Here is a 24,415-nt window from a genome sequence, read left to right as displayed (position 1 = left end):
CTCATTTTGTACGCCGATTATTTTTTATTGATAGGTAAGATTTTGATGCATAGGTTTTTTTCTTTTTGGGTCACACCTGGCAATGCACAGGGGTTACTCTTGGCTTTTCACTAAGGAATTACTCCTGGAGGTGCTCAGGGGACCATGTGAAATGCTGGGAATTGAACCCCGGTTGGCCGCGGGCAAGGCAACGCCCTACCCGCTGCACTATCGCTCCAACCCCTTGATAAATGGTTTTCTCTCATTTATCCAACATCCATATTTTCCAGATCTTCCACTTGTGTCCCCATATTAATTCCAGTCAAACTAATTGTTTTTGTACATGTCTTCAGGTCTGTATTCCAGAGCTCAAAATGTGTTACCAATCAATTTTACACCACCAATATACGAAGAATAGCATACCATATTTTATTGGGTTAAAGTAGAGGGCAACCAATTTTAGGGGAAATGCAGATATAGATTTAAGCACACAACACTCAACCTTTAACATGTTAGTAATCACTTAGAGAAAACTAAATGGATTCTGCGTTATATTCAACACTCTTACCACACTTTTCTCTAATAAACCTTTTTTGTCTATTTTTAGTGGATTATTCATAATAAGCAATACAAAATAAATTATTTTGGTTCTGATTTGGAAGCAGGATTTGGGGTTTGGGATTGCAATATTGTGGTGGGAAGTTATAATGGTGGTGTGATTGGTGTTCGAATATTAAATGTGATTAAATATTGTGAAAACTTTATAAAAAGAAAATTAAGAATTAAAAAAATTATCAGAGATTAGTAATATATATGTATATATAACTGATTTGTTAACCTTGGTGTAGGGTGACATTGCTTTGTCCTTCTTCCACAAGAATCATGACCACGAATCACGACCATCCTGTTATTCGTCAATTGCCTCGAGCAGGCCCCAGTAACGTATCCTTCATCCTGGCCCTGAGATTTTTAAGAAAGTGCTATATTCAAGGCTCTTTAGGAGAATGAGACCCATCATTGTTACTGGTATTTGGTATATTGGATACGCCACGGGGAGTTTGCCAGACTCTGCCGTGTGGGCAGGTTACATTCGGTAGCCTGCAAGTTTGTCCAAAGTAGGAATGAGATAATAAGATGTCATAATAAAATGTCCTGACTCTTGGCCGTTGATGGGATTACATGGCATCAGGGGGCCAGTTGGTGGGTGTGACCCCCGCCTACTGGAATTTGGAGGATCTGGGCGGAGGATGCTCATCCCCAATCCGAGTAGGCTTGTAGATCTTGGCCCCAGGACTTGCTTGCCTTTTTTCCTCTGCCGGTACCTTCAGGTGTGCTGAGAGTGGTCTCAGCATGGTGGTGGCTGGTCCTGGAGGTCTTCAGCTGCCGGAGCCCTGGTCGGGGCGGGGAGGAAAGCTCAACCTGCTCCCCTCCAAGGGGCCTCGGCGAGGACAGCCAGGCGCAGGGCAGAAGACTGCACTGTTCTCTCTGCCCAGATCCTCTGAATTCCAGTAGGGGGGTCGGGGTCACACCCACCAACTGGCCCCCTGGTGCCCCGTGTAATCCCATCAACGGCCAAGACTCAGAGACTGTAAAAACCTTCCACAAGAAGCTTAAGTTTATCTGGTTACACCCATCACTCTGGTTACACCCATCACAGTGCTCCTGAGGTACTTCCACTCCATTGTGTTTATCTGCAAACAGTCTTCCCTATGATCTCCTTTCCACCCAGTTAATCAGCTTTCTCCTTAATCAGACTGTTAATTTGTAAGGTCAGTTTCCCAGAAATCTATGATTTTATATGTATAAGTGAAATATTGCCTTTATCCTGTCCTTATGCCTTATGAACAGTTTACTTTAAAACAATATCCTTTTTGTATAGATACAGGAAGACCGTTAACATTATGCTTTGTAACTTAGGATCTGATTGGCTTTGAATATTATTCACTCCTGGGCATCTGCTTTCTCGACTTAAGCCTCAGTTGCCCTTAGTTCCTAACACCCCAATAGCAGGGTCCCAACGAGGGACTGAATGGACCCAGGGCAAGCGGTGCCACGATTCTTAAATATAAATTAAGAGTTTGATCATAGACAAATGCTGCCATGATCCAAAGGTAACGACCAGACTAGGATCCTGCTAGGGGTGGGAAAGACTATCTGGCCTGAGCACTGTAGTCTGAGATCGAGATGGCCCTAGGAGAGCAATTCTATAAGTTTAAGATATTTCTTACTGTATCCATACTAAATGATTTATATCATATGTGCTTATATGCTTGTCGGACAAGGAGAGGAGGGACATACCCTTGGGATTCCGCTCTAGGGTGGGTCCTCCTGCTGTGAAAGGATCTGTGTTAGGAGCGGCTTTCCCTGAGGCTAAGAGTTCTACCCCTATTGATTGTGACCACACCTATGTGTAATTGTTCCCCCAATTCCTCATGGAGATAGGATTTATTCTGTAGATTGTCTTTGTATTCTAGTCACTATATATTTTGAGGTGCAGAAGCTTCTTAATTTAAGATAGTCCCATTTGTTTATCTCTGATTCCACTTGGTTGGTCACTGGAGTGTCGTCTTTGAAGATACCATTAGCCTCAATATTGTGGAGGATTTTGCCGACCTTGTCTTTCATGTACCTTATGGATTTTGGCCTGATGTTGAGATCTTTAATACATTTTGATCAGACTTTTATGCATGTTGTTAGGTCGAGGTCTAAGCCCATTTTTGCACGTGGTTGTCCAGTTATGCCAGAACCATTTGTTGAAGAGGCTTTCCTCGCTCCACTTCACATTTCTTGGTTCCTTATCAAAGATTATATGTTCATACATTTGGGATTGTATACACGGATATTCTACCCTGTTCCATTGTTCTGCAAACTTGCCTTTGTCCAGTACCATGCTGTTTTCGTTATTACCACTTTGTAGTAGAGTTTGAGGTTGGGGAGGGTAATGTATCTCCATGTCTTTTTCCCAAGAATTGCTTTAGCTATTCGTGGGCGTTTGTTGTTCCATATGAATTTCAGGAGTGCTTGATCTCTTTCTTTGAAGATTTTCATGGTTATCCTTAAAGGGATCACTTTGAATATGTATAATGCTTTTGGGGAGTATTACCATTTTGACATTGTTAATTCTTCCTATCCATGATCAGGGCATATGTTTCTATTTCCTCGTGTCCTCTTTTATTTCATCAAGTAGCGTTTTGTAGCTTTCATTGTAGAAGTCCTTTACCTACGTAGTTAGGCTTATTCTGATGTATTTGATTTTCTGGGGCACGATGTGAGCGGGATTATTTTTTTCATGTGACTTTTCTCTGTCTCATTGTTTGTGTATAGGAAGGTCATGGATTTTTTGGCATTAATTTTAAGGCCTGCGACTTTACTGTACAAGTCTATTATTTCTAAGAGTTTCTTGGTAGAGGATTTAGGGTTCTAGAGATATAGTATCATATCATCTGCAAATAGTGAGAGCTTGATTTCTTCCTTTGGAAAATGCTAAGTGTGCACTGGAGAAGAATGTGTATTCTTTTTTCTTTTGGGAGTGTAAATCTCTGTATAGATCTATTAGCCATCTCTCTTATATTTTTTCCTTCAAAACCAATGTATCCTTGCTGAGTTTTGATCTGTTGATCTATCTAGAAGTTCTAAGGCAATGTTGAAGTGCCCAAATACTATTGTGTTGCTAGCAATGTCCTCCTTAAAAATGATAGCAGATATTTTAAGTACTTAGCTGGTCCCCCATTAGCCGTATATTCATTTAAGGGTGTGATTTCTTCCTGCAGAACATATCCGTTGATAAATAGAAAATGGCCTTTGCTGTACCTTCTAATCTTTCTCAACCTGAAATCTATGTTGTCGGATACTAGTATGGCCACCCCAGGTTTTTTTGAGGGAGCTGTTTGCTTGCAGGATTGTTTTCCATCCTTTAACTTTGAGTCTGTGTTTGCTTTGACTGTTCAGATGAGTTTCTTGTAGACAGCAGAATGTTGTTTTCAGTTTCTGGATCCATTTTGCCACTCCGTGTCTCTTGATTGGTGCATTTAGACCATTGACATTGAGATAGATTATTGTCATGGGGTTTTTTGCCATCTTTTTGCAGGGGTTAGATGTAATTTTAAGTGTTTTCCTTCTTCTCTTACAGGAGCCTCTTTAATCCTCCTTTTAGTTTTGGTTTTGAAGTTTGAACTATGAAGTTCCTGATTTTACTAGCACTGTTCCCTCTTATAATGGGAAAGGATTCTGAATAAGTTCAGTCGATGGTTGTCACCCTTCTCCCCTTCTATAATCTGTCCTTCCTGTCAGGCATTATTCTGTGGCTTATGACAGGTATCTAGTGAAGCATTGGAGGAGGTGCTCTTTTATATTGGGCTTAAAAAGCTTATTGTGTACGGGTCTTTTGTTGGAATTGGAATAGACCAGTGGATTATGGTTGTACTGTAGTTGAGGTTCCCAGGATTTTTTTTCCACAGAATTAGGTGATAATGGCTGGGATGTGAGTTGAGAGTGCTGGAGTGGGAAATATAACTGCTGCTGTATGAGCATAGCTAGCCTCAGATAAGGCCATGCTCACTTTTGATGAGGCCATGCCCTCTACAATGGAGGCCACACCCCTAGCCTATGTCAGGGACACAATGACCTCGGAACCTGCAGAGGAGGCCTGTGTGGTGAGGAGGTGGGGGGACCGTCTGGCGGGACTCCAGCAGGTGTTCCCCAAAGTCTCCTCTGGCTGCCCAGCGGTGGGGGCCTGGCAAAGGGAAAGGTGCCACAGTTTCTTTTTATTTCATTTTATTTATCTTTTATTTTATTTATATATGTATTTTATTTGTTGAATCACCGTGAGAACAGTAACAAAGCCTTTCAGTTCAAGTCTTGGTTGGTCATACAATGATCAAACACCTGTCCCTTCACCAGTGCATATTTTCCACCACCAAGAACCCCAGTATACCCCCCACCCACCCACCCCCACCTGTGTGGCAGATTTCCTCTTTACTTTCTCTCTCTCTATGTTGACCACATTCAATATTATGACAAAAGAGCCACCACTGTTATTTGGAATTTTCCCCAACATTCAGACCTGCTACAAAGACACCATTAGAAAATTTGTTTTCTAATGTTGATTAGGAAGAGCATATGATGTTGTGTGGCCACAATAGCGGCCATGCAAATTTGGAATTCTAATATTTTAGTAAGAAACCTAGAGGGATTACTGCCAGAAGCCCCTGGGTTCCAAGATTAGTATGTGTGTCTCTGGGTTCATGGTCGGTTAGAAGCCAGAGGAGGCATTTGAGGGTGGCAACACGGAGCATTGTCATGGCAAGGAGCAAGGCCGACTCCACCCCCTATCCCATGAAGCCCTATGTGCCTATTCAATGCAGTCACATACCGGGCTGTACATTAGGCTCTAAAAAATTCAGAACAACATGTCACCACTGCAGAGGGGGACAGGCGGAGGGACAGACACCCTTCCCCTCCCAGGATGGCATAGCATCATAGTTAAATACACAGTCCAGAAGCATTTGGGTATTATCTTTTGCTCAGATTTTCCCACCACCATTCAAGCCTGATTTTCAGGGAGAAATGCTGGATGATTTACTTTCCATTGATCACTTTGCTTATAAGGAAATGTTGTGCAGCCGCATAAGCGGTCGTGCTATTGGGAAAATAGTCCTGGTAACCACATGCCAGAGCTATGGTCATCGTCACCAGGATTCCATCTGGAGAAGGTGGGGAGACAGCACCTACCCCATCTGGAACCTCCCGGTGATATATCGGCTCTGTTTGGGGCCAGGAGCTGTGGGGCCCTCTAGCCAGTTTTCTTCTTTGTTGCTATGTGCTGTAAGATGGCGCTGGGGGGCGAGTTGTGGGCGTGACTTACATAATCAGAGGTTGCCTGGGAGCCGGGGCGGCCCCATTACAGTTCAGTGTGGGAAGCCAAGAGCCCTCTCATAGACCCTGGCCGTGGTTCCCATTCTAGGAACTGCTTGGGACAGACATTGGTGACAGTCTCCCAGGACTTCCTGATCTCAATGGATGCCTGATCTATAGCAAGCAACATCAGGCTGACAGTTAGCTTATCTGGCCTTATCTATAGTAACCTTCAGGATGCATCTACTCCCTAAGACCCTTTGATAAAAGTAAAAGTAAAGGCCCTCCCGTTAATCATCAATTTGCTCGAGCGGGCCCGAGTGGGTACTAGCCCCTGCCTCGTTATAGAGGTCGACAGGGTGGGATCAGGGGAGAATTGAGTGTTCAGTCTCTATGAGGTATATGAGACGGTCACTGGGTTAGATAAGGCCCCCCCCATGCTCCTTTTTTGTGTCCTTTGTGGAATGTGTGTGCGAGTGAATGAGCGGTCAGGGGCGTCCTCGCCTCTGATTCGAGTTTGTGGTTCCACGGCTGGGCACCCTTAAGGTCCCTGAAAAGGCTATGGAACCCAGTTGGGCTGCCTGCGGTTCCACGGGAAACATATGGTCTATGGTGGTGCTGACTTAGACATCGGCCGCAAATCACCTTTGGCTGATCCACTATGGCTAAGTTTCCCACTGGCCAGGCAAGCACCTGAGTGGGCCCCTTTGTCGGGCCTCCCCCGTGTCTTGCGTCTGTTTCTCCCAGGTATTCACGCAGGGGACAGCCTTCCAGTGACCCATCTCCTGTCTCATCAATCTTTATGTCTTGTCTGCCTTCTATTCCTTTCGTCTGTCTTACTCATTCTCTCCTTCCTATATTTCTCATTTTCTATTCATTTGTATCTGTATCTCTGAACTAAGCAAGGAGGAATTGTTTGTTCGTGGTTTAAAGGCCTCCCTTAAGCACCGAGAAATCTAGGTAAAGAAAAAGGACCTTGTCAATTTCTTTCTTATCCTTGAAAATGTGTATATAAGAAACGTAGGGGCCATGACTGCCTTAAATTCCCGTCCAGGCCTTTTACTACTGGCAATAAAACTTAGAGACCTTCTTAAAGGGCTACAGCCCTTCTGCTCCACAGTCCCTGGCCCTTCTCGGCCTCCCTCTATCCCCTCCCCCTTTATCAGCCCAATCTTGTTTTGGGTGGCCCGGTTAGTGGGCCGATCTCTCTCCCTCTCATTCTCTCATTTCCCGGCGTTTCCTCCCTGCGGGCAACGGTCGAGCACTTAAAGGCCTCTAGGGCACTCACCGCTAGAAGACTCCCATGACAGGATGAGGGGGTCACAGACGTGATTCCCAGAATAAAATCTCGTCCCCCGCATAAGAAAAAACTGTGCAATGTTAGGTACTCGTCAGTTAAGCACATCCACGTCCCCTGATTTGAAAACGCCACCTTTCTCTTTCCCTCTCCATCCACCCTCCTTTCTTAGGACCTTGGGAAATTCTCTTAGCCAAAGGGAACTCTTTGTTGTGGGTCTTAGGGACTCTCTCCCAGTTCCAGTTACTAGCACTATAGAGTAGCTTTGTCATGTTAAATGAGATTGAAAAAAAAAAACAACTTGGGAGTGCCTGAATGATTTCTATCTGACCCTTGGCCCAGGAGAGGTCCCCTGAGCCTTGTGGATTGTAGGGCATTTTTAATTGGATGTAGAGGATGCTGTGAAAGATTCAGAGGCCTTCTTACTAGAGAAAAGCCTCTCGGGCCTCCTCTCCCGTGATAAAGTCCATGTCCCAGTGCCCCTCGGTTACTATCCTCATGCCTGTTTCTGAGGCTAATGTTCCTCGCTTATACCCAGTTCTTAAGGACAATCCCACAGATCCACCCGTGGCTCCCCACCATGACTCCCCTTCTGTCCTATCCCCAGAGGATGAGGCAGACCTCCAGCAGGAGGCTGCCCGATATCAAGAGCCCAAATGGCCCCCACACCTCCCTACCTTTTCTTCCTGACCTCCCCCTTACAACCCTAAAATGTATTTTCAAGAGAAAATTGACCTCCCTTTGGCTGCAGAATTCCAGAGTTATGCACTGCTAATTAGTAACTGGATCTGGAAAACCTGGCGCCAGGAGAAGACTTGGGAGAACTGAAACCCCGAAGGTGAAAAATCACGTACACGCCCTTTGGGCAAATTCGGAAATCTCTGTGTGATTGGTGAGTGTGGTGCGCACCCGTGTAAGTGGAGGACCAGTCTGAGCGAGTGTAGGAGTGTGATCTGCATGTGTGTTCCTAGTGTGTATTGTCTTAATATCTTTCTCCTAGTTCTGTTTATTAAGATTGTTTAACATGGGTCAGAATCGATCTACCCCCAAAGCTTTAATTCTTGATCACTTCTCTGAGATCCACAGGAAAGTTCAGGATCTGGGCCTGAGGGTCAAGAAAGGTAAGTTTGGCATTTATTGTTCATCAGAATGACCTTCCTTTGGTGTGGATTGGCCCCCACAAGGTTCCTTCTCAACAAACCATGTGACTCCAATAAAAGAGGTAATCTGTAGAAAATCTGTTGTGAAGGTATACTCCCTTGGAAATCGCTAGGGGGCAAGGGGAAGGAATGTGATAACCTCTGTGTGAATGGTCTCTGCAAAGAGGCACCCCTCCTTTGTCTGTTTTGCATCACCCTCCACTATGGGAGGGACAGGAGAAGCCCACTAGTGAGAAAGACTGGGAAACTAAGGCAGGCCAATTTCCAGGCATAAGATCCTTTTCCCCACCCAGGTCTAACTAGAAGATAGAGGTCAATTGAAATGCTAATGAAGGCAGTTCAGACAAAAAAAAAGTAAAAGGCCAAAGTAAAGGCCAATATACAGGGGGTTAGAATCCCCTTGGAGAAGCCAAAGTGACAGACCTGGATAAAAGTTTTGCCAAGGAACCACCCTTTTTTTATTGCTTGCAATTAGAAAAAAATGCAAGATCTTAAGAATCTCCCTGCCTCAGAATTAGTCTTGGCTAAAAAATGGTAACATCTTTGTGATAATTTATTTTGCCAGCTTATACCAACAAGTGCTTTCCTGACCCATTTTTAACAGCAGGAGACTGGCTGTTTAGGCTGGGAAATGGGGAGCAGTGGTCCCAATCAGCTGATAAGGTTTCTTCGCCCTGGGGACTGTCCCTTCCTTTCTCAGACCATCAGTTTCTCCCTGTCATCTTTTGAAGGGTCAGATTGATCAATCAACTGCAGTTGTGTGCATATATATGTTTGGTATTTTATTCAGTTCATTGTCTGTCTGTCTGTCTGTCTGTCTGTCTGTCTATGTGGAACACTCGAGTGTTGGAACCAGGCTGAAATCAGTAGTAGAAATTTTAGAGAAGTTAGTGATATGCTACCCAATGATTTAAGAAATGCAGTTGTTCTTGGAACCTGTCAGACAAGGGTGAATTCTTATCAGAAAGTTGAGCCTATAGAGAAAGCAGAAGTCTCAATCTAAATTTCTTGGTAGAATAACATTAATGATTATGTGATTAATAGTTGAAATCCTTTTGAACTTAAGTATCTTGTGCTATCTAGAAGAGCTATGGAACTAGAGCCTGACACTAAAGTGAAATAAGAGTTCAGAGAAAGCAAGACCTTATCTTACAAGCCTCAGCTAACTTTAATGAAAAACTAGGCCGCTTTTACAAACTACATAGGTACAGAAGCCATTAAGTTTCCTTATTTTCCTAAACAGTGGCAATTTATAGGATAACAATTGGATTTGTCCATTCTCCCTTGACACAAGGAGCTAAGGTTTATCATATTACACCCATCACAGTGCTCCTGAGTCACTTCCATTCCTTTGTTTTTCTGTAACCACTTCTATATACTCCCCTCCCCAACCAGTTAATCAGCTTTTCCCCTAGACAGAATTTGTTAATTTGTAAGATCAGATCCTTCTAGGACACTGAACTTGTGTTGTAAATTGTGAGTCGATCTGCTAAGTGAGAATCTGTCCTAGAAGTATGTCCTGACTAGTTTGGATGAGGCTAAACATTTTTTCCCTTTCAAACTGCCTTCAGTAAATAATTTCAGTATACTGCAAGAGGCAGCTTCCCTTATCTCACAGAAACCTTGCTGTTAGAGGCATCTTCTCTTATCTCACAGAGCAGATCTCAGGTGCTAGCCAGGCCTGATCTTTGGGATGTAGATGCCAGGCTCCAGGAAGGCTGATCTTTAAGATGTAGATTGGTCTTCTTCGATGTGATAATCCAAGTTCTTGTAGCTTGTAAAAGGTGAGGCCAAAATTACTGGCCTGCAGATGTAAAGAAGCAATGTATGTTTTGCTGCCTCAATGTTCTTTTTCCTTTTGATGACATCACTGTATTGCCCCTTTAGAGGTACCATGATCTATATGAGATTTCAGGGCTCTCTACTAGGAGGTCTGAGGGAACAGGGGAAAATATGCTTGAGAGAACCTGAGTTTCTTTTATGGGATATAATGAGACTGTAAGAATGAGCTGGGAGAGGTAGAAGAGATTCGAGAGTGAATGGAGAGAGGATTGGATTAACTGCAACTAAGATTAAGCAGCCTGGCATAAGGTTTCCTTCCTTTTCCTGCCCATCGCCATCCACCTCTCTGGAGTTGGGGAAACTACTGAACGCGGGCAGTGGGAAAGATAGATTGCTGCTATCCTTTTTGTGTTCACACAGCAATTCAAATATTTTCTTATGCTAATATCAAAGTTTTGTTAAAAAATCCAAAGGGTTTTTTCTGTGTCTGAAAGCATGTTTGTATTTTTGTGGAATTGTTAAAAATATCTGGTATAGAAAGCTCATGATTTTAAATAATTAAGGTACAAGAACTATTGTAACTAAGCCAAAAAAGTTTTTATCATGTTTTATAAAAATTGATCATAGGTCTTATGTTGTTATGTTAATGTACATGTTTGTATCTGCCTTGGATTAGAATATTTGATCTAGAAGGAGTTAAAATAACTATGACACATGAAAACAGATTCAAAAAAATAATGATTTAGTTTAAACATGAGTTTCTAGAATTATAAAATTGGTTGCAAAATTTGTCTTACCAGTGCTCTATCTGATCTCTGAGACTCTTCGTAACTAAAATTTCTAGAACTTCTAAGAGTTATAAAGTGGAATAATCTCAGATGTCAGCCTTCTGTAATGGTTTCAGAGAATGGAGAATTTCATGGAAAATGTGGGAAATTTTCAGAAAAAATGTCCTGGTACCCGCACGCCAGAGCCATGCTTATAGAAGCACATGGTCACTGGGATTCCATCTGGAGAAGGCGGAGAGACAGCACCTACCCCATCTGGGATCTCCCGGTGATATCGGTTCTGTTTGGGGCCCGGAGCATTCTACCAAAGCTGTGGGGCCCTCCAGCCGGTTTTCTTCTTTGTCGTTGTGTCCATAGTTTCTTTATAAATTAATCTATCTATTGACAGACATTTGGGTTTCTTTCATAGTTTATTTATGATGTAGAGTAGAACACAGTGGCATATATAACCCTTGAATTAATGTTTTTTCTGAGATATTTTGATAGATACATAGAATTTGAATTAATTGGACAATTAGAGTTCCATTTCTACTTTCGAAAATTTCCATAGAGGTTGTTTCCATATCACATTCTTGTTTCCATAGAAGTTTAACCATATCACATTCCCACAAATAGTTAATGAGAATTCCATTTTTCAGTAGCCACTTGCTAAACCCAACACGCCATTCTCATTTGTGTGAAATGATACTTCATTGACATTTTGACTTGTATTTCCGATACTAAGTGATGAAAAAATTTTATATGCTTAATGACCATCCATATCTCCTCTCATTGGAAGTTTTGGCCTCTTCTCCCCATTTTTGATTGGATTATTTATTTATTTATGCTGAGTTTTGTGAGTGCTTTATAGATTTTGAATATTAGTCCTTTATGTGAAATATTGGGTGTGGATATTTTCTCCCAATTATCATGATCTCTTTTAATTTTAGCTTGAGATTATTTTGTCTTTCAGAAACATTTTTCTCTTCATATCGTCCTTGTTATTTTTGTTTTTATTTTATTTGCCGAGATCAGACGAGATCGGGCGCGTTCAGGGTGGTATGGCCGTAGACGATTAGAATCAGGTCATTAAGAACAACTTTAAGGTCAAGAATGGGCAAAGTTCTGCTTACGTACTGCTCAATGTATTTTATGATTTATATTCCAATCATTAGGTTTTTAAGTCCCTTTGCCTTTATTGTTATATGTCTACAAATATGAGGATTTATCACTAGGATATCAGTTCTGATCTATTTATCTGTCATCTTATTCTTATTCCAGAACCATACTCCTTTAATTAAATATACTGTACTACAAAGTAGCCTCATGCATGAAGGAACCAGTAGAGGTACCCAGGTATGCTGGACCCGGGACTGAGATCTCCAAGCCTACTCGGATCGGGACTGGGAATCCTCCACCCAGATCCTCCATTTATCAATAGCTTGGCAGTCACACGTAAAGTACTATCCCCCCCCACCACACACACACACCACATAATCTCATCAATGGCCAAGATCCAGAAACTATAAAACAAAGCTCCTGAAAGAGAGCGATGCAGTATTTTGCCGCCCAACATCTGATAATCTTTTATTTTTTCCAGTATTTTCTGGAGCGCCTCTGTCCCTCTTAGAGAGCCTGGCAAACTACAGAGATTATCCCGCCTGCACGGTAGAACCTAGCAATCTACCCGAGGCATATTCGATGTTCCAAAAAACAGTAACAATAACTGGTCTCAATCCCCTGACCCTGAAAGAGGCCCCAGTATGCCATTGGGCTCTGATAGCACGTGATAGGGACAAATGGAGACGTTACTGGCACCTGCTCAAGCAAATCGATGAACAAGGAGACGACAAGAGATACAAGTGATATAAAGTACAGATAAAAGTAAGAAAATTCACTGCCTCAAAAATCCGCTGCTCACTGTTTGCAATAGCTAGAATATGGAAAAAACCTGAGTGCCCGAGAACAGATGACTGGTTAAAGAAACTTTGGTACATCTACACAATGGAGTACTACGTAGCAGTTAGAAAAAATGAAGTCATGAAATTTACATACAAGTGGTACTACATGGAAAATATCATGCTAAGTAAAATGAGTCAGAAAGAGAGGGACAGACATAGAAAAATTGCATTCATCTGGGTAACATAAAGTAACAAAATAAGAAACTAACACCCAAGAGCAGCTGTGATAAATACCAGGTTGTTCACTCCATGGCTTAGAAGCCATCCGCACACTGTAGGGGCAAAGGCAGCTCAGATAGAGAAGGGAGCACCAAATAAAGGGTGCTGGGAAGATCCGCCCAGGATGGGAGATGCATGCTGAAAGTAGTCTATAGACAGAACATGATTGCCACCCAATGTCTCTTCTGCAGACCACAGCACCCAAAAGGAGAGATAGAACAAAAGTGAGTGCCCTGCCACAGAGGCAGGGTGAGATGGGGGATGGGAGGGGTGGGAGGGATACTGGGATTGGTGGGTGTGGAGAATGGGCACTGGTGGTGGGATGGGTATTCGATCATTTTATAACTGAAACCCAAGCACAACAACTTGTAAGTCTACAACTGTACCGCATGCTGTTTCACTAATAAAAAATGGATAAAAATATTACAAAAAATAAATTATAAAACATAACTAGTTTCCACAAAAAACATCTGCTGCTTTCTTAGCGTGGCTTTGTATTTTGTGGGGTTTGTGCTTTCCAAAAATTTGAGTAGTGGTCTTTCTTGAAGTATTCCTTGAAGTTTGTCATATAAAGTGATTTATAGTTTTCATCAATAATTGATGCTTTGGGGTACTAGTTTAAATTTTTTATCTCACTCTCTTCTAGTTTATCATTTGCATATAAAAATTCAAAAGATTTTGGTGTATTGATTTTGTATCCCGCTGCTTTGCTGCACAGCTTTTTAAACTTTACTTTTGTTTTTGCTTTAGGGACTCACCATATGGTTCTCAGGGCATCCTTCTGAGCTCAGAGGTCACTGCTGGGGATGGGGGTTAGAGGGCATATGAGGCACTGGGGATCAAAGTCAGGTGAGCCATGTGCAAAGCATGTGCCCTGACCACTCTATTATTTTTCCAGTCCCTGACTTATTCTTTCTTTTTAATTTTTAATTAAGAGACCGTGATTTGTAAAGCTGCTCAAAATAGAATTGTTTTAGGCGTACATTGTTGGAACACCAGTCTCCCCACCAGTAATCCCAGGGTCCCTGACATTCCCTAGCCTGCCCCCTTGGCAGATATATAGCAGATTTATTTGATATTGCTTGCTTAAAAATCTTAAAGACCTAGAAAATTGAATTACTGAAACGTAGATCAACAAAATTAATTTTGTAGTGACTAATTGGTAGATGACAAAAACAATGAAAACTTTTTTTGGTTGAGGGGGCCACACCTGGCCATGCTAATGGCTTATTTCTGACTCAACCTGGCAGAGTTCTGGTGGCTATATGGGGTTCCAACATCAAACCTGAGTTGGCTGCATGCAACGCAAGCACTTTACCCACTATACTATTTCTCTGACCACAACAAAGAACATTTTGTGCTTATCGAACTTCCACATGTCCTCTTTGTGTACATGTTTGTTCATCTCCACTCTAATTTTTTTTTATTTTTGTCCCACACCCTGAACCCTGCGGTGCTCAGGGGTTACATCAGACTCTGCACTCAGGAATTTTTCCTGACGGTCCCTGGGGCAAAATATGGGATGCCATGCATTAAATCTGTGTCAGTTGCTTGCAAACTAAATGCCCTAAACCCTGTACTAACTCTCCAACTCATCCACTCTCATATTTTTATTCAATTATTAGTTTTTTGTTGTTCAGTTTGTTGAGGCTTAGTATATTTCGTATATCTTGGTATTAGTCCATTATTTGATGTAAATTAGAAATATTTCTTTAATTTTTAAATTTAATTACTTTTATTATTAAAATGTATTAAGACATAGTAGTTTACAAAATCACTTATAGTTGAATTTCGGGCTTAAAAAGCCAATCCCATATACAATGTGTACTTCCCTCCACCAATATCCCGAGTTTCTTCCAACATTTGAGCCGAAATCTTTGGCAGGAACATTTTAAAGTTTGGGTGTTGTATTTCTTGTATCATGCTTTCAGTTTCATTCATACTGTGGTTCAGATATAGATATAGATATCAACATCCACACTGCCAATGAGTCTGAGGTGTCTGTTAAGTCCTGATCACCTCTTCTTATTTCTGCACAAAATTTATTTTCTTCCTTATCACTTTCATTTCTATAGTTTAGTAACCAGAGTAATCTAGGTATTAGTCATTGATATTTTCCATTTCCTTGTTCTATATACCACAGATTATTGAGATCATATGGCACTTGTATTTCTTTTACAAACATGCATAGCTTTACATGATGTACTCCAGTTCTATTAAAGTTGCAAAGATTTGCATGATCCCATTCTTCTTTTCAGCTGTGTAGTACTCCACATATAAGAAGTATATATCTGTATGTATATATGATAGTGTGTGCAAATATATACATATATCATATTCTTTTAATCCATTGTTACCCATTGGTCATCATTCAAAATTTAGATTGATTCCATATTCTAGATATTGTGCTTAGTGCTGTAATGGATAGTAGTGTGCATATTTCCTTCCAAATGAATATTTTTGTGTTGGTGTAGATACCTAGAAGTGATGTTTAGGGTTGTATGGAAGCTCAATTCTTACTTTACTAAGAAATCTCTGTACTATTCTTTTCGTAGAGATAGAACTAGGCAAGATTTCCACTAGCAATGGATGAGAGTTCATATTCACCACATGCCACAAACACAGATTGTTTCCAGAATTTTTATGTATGACATTCTCACTGTTAGGTTATATTTATTAACTTGATTATATTTTACTGATAATAAGTGATGATGAAAATGTTTGATATGCCTATTGGCTAATCTTCTGTATTCTTCATATGGGTGTCTGTTCATGATCTTTCCCCATTTTATAGGGTTTTTGAATGATTTCTTATGATCTTTGTGAATTCTTTATATTTCTTGAATAATAAATGTTAATCTGACTTATTTAGTGAAAACTATTTTCTCCCATTCAGTTTGTTATCTTTTAAAGTTTTAGCTAGTGTTTCTTCACTCATGTAGAAACTAGTATGATGCAGTCCTTTTACTATGTTGTTTCTATTGTGTTTTGGCTATTTGAATAATATCATTTAAAAGGCCGTTGAGGTATTCTGTTCATACATTTGTCAATGTATTTTATGGACTCTGGTCTCATCTCAAGGTCTTTGAACCACTTAGTATTGACTTTTGTTTCAACTGTGAGATATAGCTCCAGTTTCATTTTATTTCATCTGTCTTTCCAGTTTTCCCAGCACCATTAGAAGGGCTATCTTTACTCCACTTCATGTCCCCAACTCTTTCATTGAAAATTAATTTACCATAGATCTGGGGATTTGCATTTTGGTACTCAGTTGTAAACCATTGGTCAGAGAGAGAGTCTATCCTTATTCCATTACTATGCTTTATAGTATAATTTCAAGTTAGGGAATGAGATAATAAAATTTCTTATTTCTCAGTATTTCTTTGACTATTTGGGGTATTTTATGTTTCCATACAAATTTCATTATCAGCTGTTCTAACTCCTTGAAAAATGTCATCTGTATTTTGGATGGGTATTGCACTGACTCTATATAATAATGTAGATATTATGGTAATTTTGACAATATTGATTCTTCAAATTTATGAACATGGAATGACTTTCATTTTACTGAGATCATCTTCTCTTTTTTGTCTCACTTATAGTATTCAAGGTATTTATTTCTTACATCTTTTAGTATGTTCATTCTTAGGTACTTGAGGGTTTTGAATACTATTTATAATGGACTAGACTTTGTTCTATTTCCTTTCTAGTTCAGTATTTACATATAGGTATGAAAAAACAAAATTTTATTTGCTGACGTTGCAGGCAGTTGAATTGTTGTGTTGTTCCCAGAGACATTTAGTAGACTCTGTATGTTCTTCTATGTATATTATCATGTCATCTGAAAACAGTGTTTTGACTTCTTTCCAATATGGGTCACTTTGTTTTATTTTCTTGCCTGATTGTGATTGTAGGAACATCTTAAACAATATGAAATCAAAGTGAGATAATGGACATTCTTGCCCGGTGCCTGATGTTAGGTGGGGTAGTTTGAATTTTTCACCATTGGCAATTATATTGGCTGTGTATTTGTTTTTTATGCAATTACTGTTTTGAGGAAGGTTCCTACCTCCCCAACTTTGCTGAAAGATATTACCATAAATTGTTGTCGGAAGTTGACAAAAGATTTTTCTGAATCTATTAATATGATCATATGATTTTATAATTTCTTTGTTTAAAATGGGCTATATGTTAATTAATTTTCAAATATCAAACCATCCTTATACCCATAGTATGAATCCCACTTTATCATGATGTATGTTATTTTTAAAATGCTCTTGGATTCTATTACTTAAGAAATGGTTGAGGAATTTTGAATTGATATTCATTTTGGAAACTGGTCTGACTTTTTTCTTATAGTGTTTCTATCTGCTTTGGGTATTTGAGTAACACTGACTTCATAGAAGCACTTAGGAAGGATTCCTGCTTCTTAAATATTTTTAAAGAGCATAAAGAGTAAATGTAGCAAGATTTGAGGGTTTGATAAACTCATCAGTATGAGTTGGATCTGGGCTTATATTTCTGGGGATATTCCTAATTAGTTTTTTTCCTAATTAATTTTCTTGCTTATTGGTTGCCTATTCAGGTTTCTTCTAACTCAGTTTTGGGAGAGTACATACTTCTAAGAATCTGTTCATTTGTTTTTGGTTCCCCAGATTAACAGAGTAAAGCTGTTGACAGTAACTTCTAATACTAGCTTGAATTTCTGAAGTGTCTTAAACTTTATTCCCTTTCAGATCTGATTCATTTTATGTAGGCATTTTCTCATTTTGATCTACTGAGTATAGCCAAAATATTTACCTATATGGTTTATTCATTTTAAAATTTTACTCCTGATTTTATTGACTCTGTTAAATTCTTGATTTCCATATAATTGATTTCTGTTCCTATTTTTATTTTCTACTAGTCTTGTCTCATCTAATTTTCATTCACCTGGTATTTAAGAAGTGTATTTAAGTTGCTTATGTTATCTCTAACATAGGTCATATTGCTATGAATTTCCCCTGGAAGTGTAGTTTTTACGATGTCACATAGATTCTGATGGTTTACTTCTTTATCATCATTAGTTTCACAGAATAACTTTTTAAGATTTTTTTATTTAATTTCGTGTCTGATTCTGTTGCTATTTACCAATTTTTTCTCATCCTCAATGTGTTGTATTTCTTTTGACATCTTTATTTTTTATTTATATCTTCATGACATTGTGTTCTGAGAGGCTGCTTGGTATTATTTCTATACTCAAAAACTTATGTATTTTGAGTTTTTCCCATGTATGTGATGTAATGTGGTAATTGTTCTACATTACTAGAGAAAATATATACTTAGTTTATTGAAGATGGAGGGCCTGTATAAGTCTATTAATCCCAATTCTTCAAGTTCCTCATTTAGGGCTCTTGTATCTTTACTGATATTCTGTTTGGTTGATTTACATAGTAGTGATGATGTAAAGTTGAAGATTCCCACTACTATTGTGTTTCCATCAATATGTTTGTTTTTGTTTGTTTCTTCTTATTTTTTTGAATCACCATGAGTTGCAAAGTTACAAGATTGTTCATGATTGAGATTAAGTTGTACAATATTCAAGCAATCATTCCCTCACTAGTGTCCACTTCCCCACCAGCGTCTCCAGCTTCTATTTTGCTCCACCACTTACCTCAATAGTAGAAAATTTACATTTTTCTTTTAAACACTGTGGTGTACAATGTATGAAAAGATGCTCTATATCACAATAATCTGGGAAATGGAAATCAAAACAACAATGAGATTCCAACTCACACCAAAGAGACTGACACTCGTCACAAATAACAAAAACAATAAGTTTTGTGGATGGGGAATAAAAGGGAACCTCATTCACTGTGTAAATGTCAACTAGTCCAATATTGTGGACAACCCTCAAAAGGCTAGGAATTGAGCTTGCATTGACTATTCTGGGGGTGGTGGTGTTATGCAATGAGTATTTCAAGAGTGTTTAATCTGTTTATTAAAAATATAATGGGTGTTTATATGGGGGTTCTATTAAGTCTATAAAATGCTTTGGGGAGTGTTGACACTTTCAGAATGTTAATCCTTTTGATTTATGAAACAGGCCTTTTTTCCAATTCTTTTTGTCCTCTATTTATTTTTGTACTCTTTTGTAGTTTTCTTTGTATTGGTCTTTCATTTCTTTTTTAAAAGCTGATTCCTAGATACTTGGTTTTCCGATGCACAGCTACAAAGGTATTTGCTTATTAATTTCTATACATATTATTATTTGAAAATACAAAATCCATGGATCTTTACTTGTTAAATTTTAGCCTGTCACTTTACTTCACAATTCTATCATTTCTAGGAGTTTCTTTGTAGAGTATTTGGTCTTTCAAATATAGTGTCATGTCATCCATAAAGAGAGATATCTTAACTTCTTTTTATGCCTTGATATCCTTAATATATATTTCTTGCCTAAGACCTGTGGTAAGGATTTCCAATATTATATTGAATAGTAATAGTAAGAGTGAGCATCCTTGCTTGCAACTGATCGTAGGGGGATTTCAGTTTTTAACTATTAAGTATAGATTTTTGCTGTGGACTTATGATAAATCACTTTATGTTGAAGAAAGCTTCTTCAACTATCACTTTATTGAGATGTGTTTTTTTAATCTCATGAATGTGTGCTGGATTTTGTCAAATGCTTTTTTATACATTTACAGATATGATCATGCAATTTTTATTTGTTCTTGAATTAATATGGTGTGTTACATTGTTTGGCTTGCATATGTAAAAACATTCTTGCATCCCTGCAATAGATTCTACTTGCTCATGGTGTACGACATTTTTTATGTGTTTTAGGTTTGATTTGCTTACATTTTGCTGATGTTCTTTATGTTTATGATCATCAGAGAGATAGGCCTAAGGTATTCCTGTTTGTCTCCTCTGTCTACTTTTGTTATCATGTTAATATTTGCCTTGTAGAAACTGGAGAAACTTCTGTTTCTCTGATTTCCTTAAATATCAATACCTGAAATAAAAATCATAGTGAGTTTTTAAGAGTTTGGAAAAACTCACTAGTGGCCTTGTGGGAGAATTTTGATTGCCATTTTGATTCTTTTAATAGTAATTGGTATTCTTAGGTGTTTTTATCTCCTTGGATCAAGATTGGGAGGTATGTCATGAAAAAGGAGAACCTAGAAGTTTTGGATGGGCACTGGTGGAGGGATGATCAAATACCCATCCCTCCACCAGTGCCCATTTTCCACCACCATGGATCCCAGTATCCCTCCCACCCCCATCTCCCCCATCCTACCCTGCCTCTGTGTTAGGGCATTCCCTTTTGTTCTCTCTCTCCTTTTGGGTGTTGTGGTCTGCAAAAGAGGCATTGAGTGGCAATCATGTTCGGTCTATAATCTACTTTCAACACGCATCTCCCGTCCAGGGAGGATCCTCCAAATACCCTTTATTTGGTGCTCCCTTCTCTACCTAAGCTGCCTTTTCCCCTAGCATGCCCTGCTGGCCTCTAAGCCATGGAGTAATCCTCCTGGTAATTATCTCAGCTATTCTTGGGTAAAAATGTCCTATTTTGTTATTTTATGTACCCCAGATGAATGCAATCTTTTGATGTCTGTCCCTCTCTTTCTAAGTCATTTCACTTAGCATGATACTTTCCATGTAGTACCACTTGTAAGTAAATTTCATGACTTCATCTTTTCTAACAGCTACATTATTGTGTACTCTACAGTACTCTATTGTGTAGATGTACCAAAGTTTCTTTAACCAGTCATCTGTTCTTGGGCTCTCAGGTTTTTTCCAGATTCTGGCTATTGTAAAGAGTGCTGCAATGAACAAACAAGTGCAGATGTCACTTAGACTATACTTTTTTTTTGCCTCTCTGGGGTATATTCCCAGCAGTGGTATTGCTGGGTCAAATGGGAGCTCAATTTCTAATTTTTGGATAATCGTCAATACTGTTTTCCCAAAGGGCTGAACCAGCCGGCATTCTCACCAGCAATAAAGGAGGGTCCCTTTCTCACCACGTTTGTGCCAGCACCAATTGCTTTTGTTCTTTTGGATGTGGGCCAGTCTCTAAGGTGTGAGATAGTATCTCATTGTTGTTTTGATCTGCATCTCCCTGATGATTAATGATGTAGAACATTTTCTCATGTGCCTTTTTGCCATTCGGATTTCTTCTTTGAGAAAATTTCTGTTCATTTAATTGCCCCATTTTTGATGGGGTTGGATGTTTTCTTCTTGTGGAGTTCAACCAGTACTTTATATATCCTTGATATCAACCCCTTGTCAGATGTGTATTCAGCGAATATCCTTTTCCATTCTGTAGACTGTCTTTGTATTTTGGTCATTGTTTCTTTTGCGGTTCAGAAGACTCTTAGTTTAAGATACTCCCATTTATCTATCTCTGTTTTCACTTGCTCGGCCAGTGGCGTAACATCTTTGAAGATACCATTAGCTTCAATGTCATGGAGGGTTTTGGCAACTTTGTCTTCAATGTACCTTATGGATTCCTGTCTGATGTTGAGGTCTTTAATCCATTTTGAACTTACTTTTTTAAATGGTATTAGGCAGAGATCTGAGCCCATTTTTTTGAATGTAGCCATCCAGTTTTGCCAGCACAATTTGTTAGAGAGGCTTTCTTTACTCTACTTCACATTTCTTGCTCATTTATCAAAGATTAGATTATCATATGATTGAGGGGAGATGTCAGTATATTCAACCCTGTTCCATTGGTCTGCAGCTCTGCCTTTATTCCAATACCATGCTGTTTTAATTATTACTGCTTTGTAGTAGAGTTTGAAGTTAGGGAAGTTGATTCCTCCCATTTTCTTTTTCCTGAGCATTGCTTTAGCTATTCGAGGGGGCTTATTGTTCCATATGAATTTCAGGAGTGTTTGCTGCATTTCTTTGAAGAATGTCATGTGTATCCTTATAGTGATGACATTGGATTTGTACAATGCTTTGGGAAGTATTGCCATTTTGACAATGTTAATTCTCCCGACCCATGAGCAGGGGATATCTTTCCATTTTCTCATGCCCTCTTTTATTTCCTGAAGTAGCGTTTTGTAGTTTTCTTTGGACAGATCCTTACTTCCTTAGTTAAGCTGATTCCTAGGTACTTGATTTACTGGTGCACAATTGTGAACGGGATTGTTTTTTTTATGTCAATTTCTTCTCTCTCACTCTTTGCGTATAGGAAAGCCATGGACTTTTGGGTATTGGTTTTATGGCCTGCAACTTTACTATACAAGTCTATTGTTTCTAGGAGTTTCTTGGTGGAGGTTATAGGGGAAATTTCTAACATGTTATCTCTTCCACTGGTCATTTTCCCCTTTCTCTTTCTCCTCTACTCGTATTTCAATAATTAGGAGATTGTATTCTTCTTGCTGTTATGTATTAATTATGTTACATGTTTCCAGTACATTTTTAAATTCCTCTTTTCATGTGTAACTTCATTATTGATACTGGACTGCATTTATTTCTTCAATTTTACTTCTAGTATACTAAAAATTCTAAATTCTTTTACTCTAGCTTGCTTTTAAAATTTTTTTCAGTTTCATTTATAAAGGTTATTTCAAAATTTGCATCAATTCTTCTCTGAGTTGATCGAGTTTCTCTTTCTGTGGTTTTTACAAAATTTTCAGTGTTTTAGCTTTCTGTGGTTTTTACAAAATTTTCAGGGTTTTAGTATATAATATTTATGTCATGTCATCAACCAAGTTAAAGAATCTTTGGTTTGGGGACTATACCTCGTAGTGTTCATGGGACAAATGGATGCTGGGATAGAACGAGGTTGACCACATAGCAGGCAAACACCCTACTCCCTGTACCCTGGCTCAAGACTCAAGATTTTTTCAATAGGGACAGTATATTTATTTATATTTTAATTTATTATTATTTTTATTTTTTATTAGTGAATCACCTTAAGGTACAGTTACAGACTTGCAAATTTTCGTGCTTGCATTTCAGTCATGCAGTGATCAAGTACCCATCACTCCACCAGTGCCCATTTTCCACCACCAATGGTCCCAGCATCTCTCCAACCACCACAACCCTGTGCCCTCCACCCCACCCCACCTCTGTGGCAGGGCATTACCCTCTGCTCTCTCTCTCCCCTTTTGGGTGTTGTGGTTTGCGATAGAGTTATTAAGTGTTCATCATGTTCAGTCGTAGTCTACTTTCAGCCCACATCTCCCATCCCGAGTGTGCCCTCCTAGCACCCTTTACTTGGTGGTTCCTTCTCTATCTGAGAAGCATGTGAGGCCGGCTTATAAGCTGTGGAGTAATTCTCCTGGTACGTATTTCTACTATTCTTGGGTTTTAGGGACTCAAGAATTTAAATGAAGTTGATGATACAGGAATTCTACCTGAAGCATCCCTTATAGTCTGGCCTTATGAGAATGGAGGAGATCTTAACTGTGGTTGCTTACAGAGGTAATCAATGACAATATATTATGGGGTTTACTCATGAAATAAGCCAGAGCTTGTTCACAATATCGTAAAACAAGTAAGAAATCAAGGGAAAAATTCAAGTTTTTCAGTATCCATTGAAATAGGGATCCATGATGATCTTACAAGAACTATATATCTTTGTCAAAAGGCTGAAGCAATTACAGTTTCCTGATTACAATCCATGGGAGAACTACTGAAGAAAGACATCAATGGGTTCACTATGAGGCCATTAAAATAATTAAGGAAAATATGTATATGTATATGTATATAATTACTAATGGGGACATCAGAAGCTCCAAGAAGCAGAAAATATGTGCTAAATTACTGGAACATATGGTGTGATGGTTGCAAGAGAACACTAACAAATCAAGTCATATGTGCCTGATATGTAAAAATCCCCCTGACGCGTCTGAGACTGGGTTGACATTGCTCTTAATTTTGGAGTTTCTTTTTTTTTGTTAACGTTTAATGTACATGATGGAAAAAATAACTTCAAAGCAGAAAGGAAAGAGTTTTCAATACTTTTGTCAAGCACATCATCAGTCTTTAGACTACCGTATGTGATTGTACTGGGTTTATTAAATTATTTTAACAAACTTCATCTCATACCTACAATGAAAATATGCTGAACACATTGTGGTTTTGACTTTATTTTATTTTGTTTATGTAGGAATACTGCTATTTATTCAGCCACTGATTAGCTAATTGATTTGGGCATGGACTCCACCTTACTTTTTTTTCCATAGTTTTATTTATTTATTTTTCTTCTTATATTTATTTAATCACTGTGGGAAAAGTTACTAGGCTTTTAAGTTTAAGTCTCAGTCATACAATGATCAAACACCTCTCCCTTCACCAGAACTCATTTTTCACCACCGAGAACCCCAATATACCCCCTCTCACCCTACCCAATGCCTGTGAGGCAGATGATTTCTACTTAACTCTTCCCTACATTGATTAAAT

At 39.1% G+C, this 24,415-nt stretch overlaps 1 pseudogene; it reads left to right on the top strand.

Annotated features, from left to right (window-relative positions):
• The first annotated feature begins 4,529 nt into the window (after positions 1-4,529).
• On the top strand, positions 4,530-24,016 carry LOC130032604 (tRNA-dihydrouridine(20a/20b) synthase [NAD(P)+]-like; annotated as a pseudogene).
• Positions 24,017-24,415: the final 399 nt, after the last annotated feature.

The sequence above is a fragment of the Sorex fumeus genome, unplaced genomic scaffold, assembly GCF_029834395.1.
Source record: "Sorex fumeus unplaced genomic scaffold, SorFum_2.1 ptg000050l, whole genome shotgun sequence".
Lineage (NCBI taxonomy): Eukaryota > Metazoa > Chordata > Mammalia > Eulipotyphla > Soricidae > Sorex > Sorex fumeus.
Note: the sequence above shows the minus strand (reverse complement) of the source record. Positions and strands in the feature narration are given on the sequence as shown.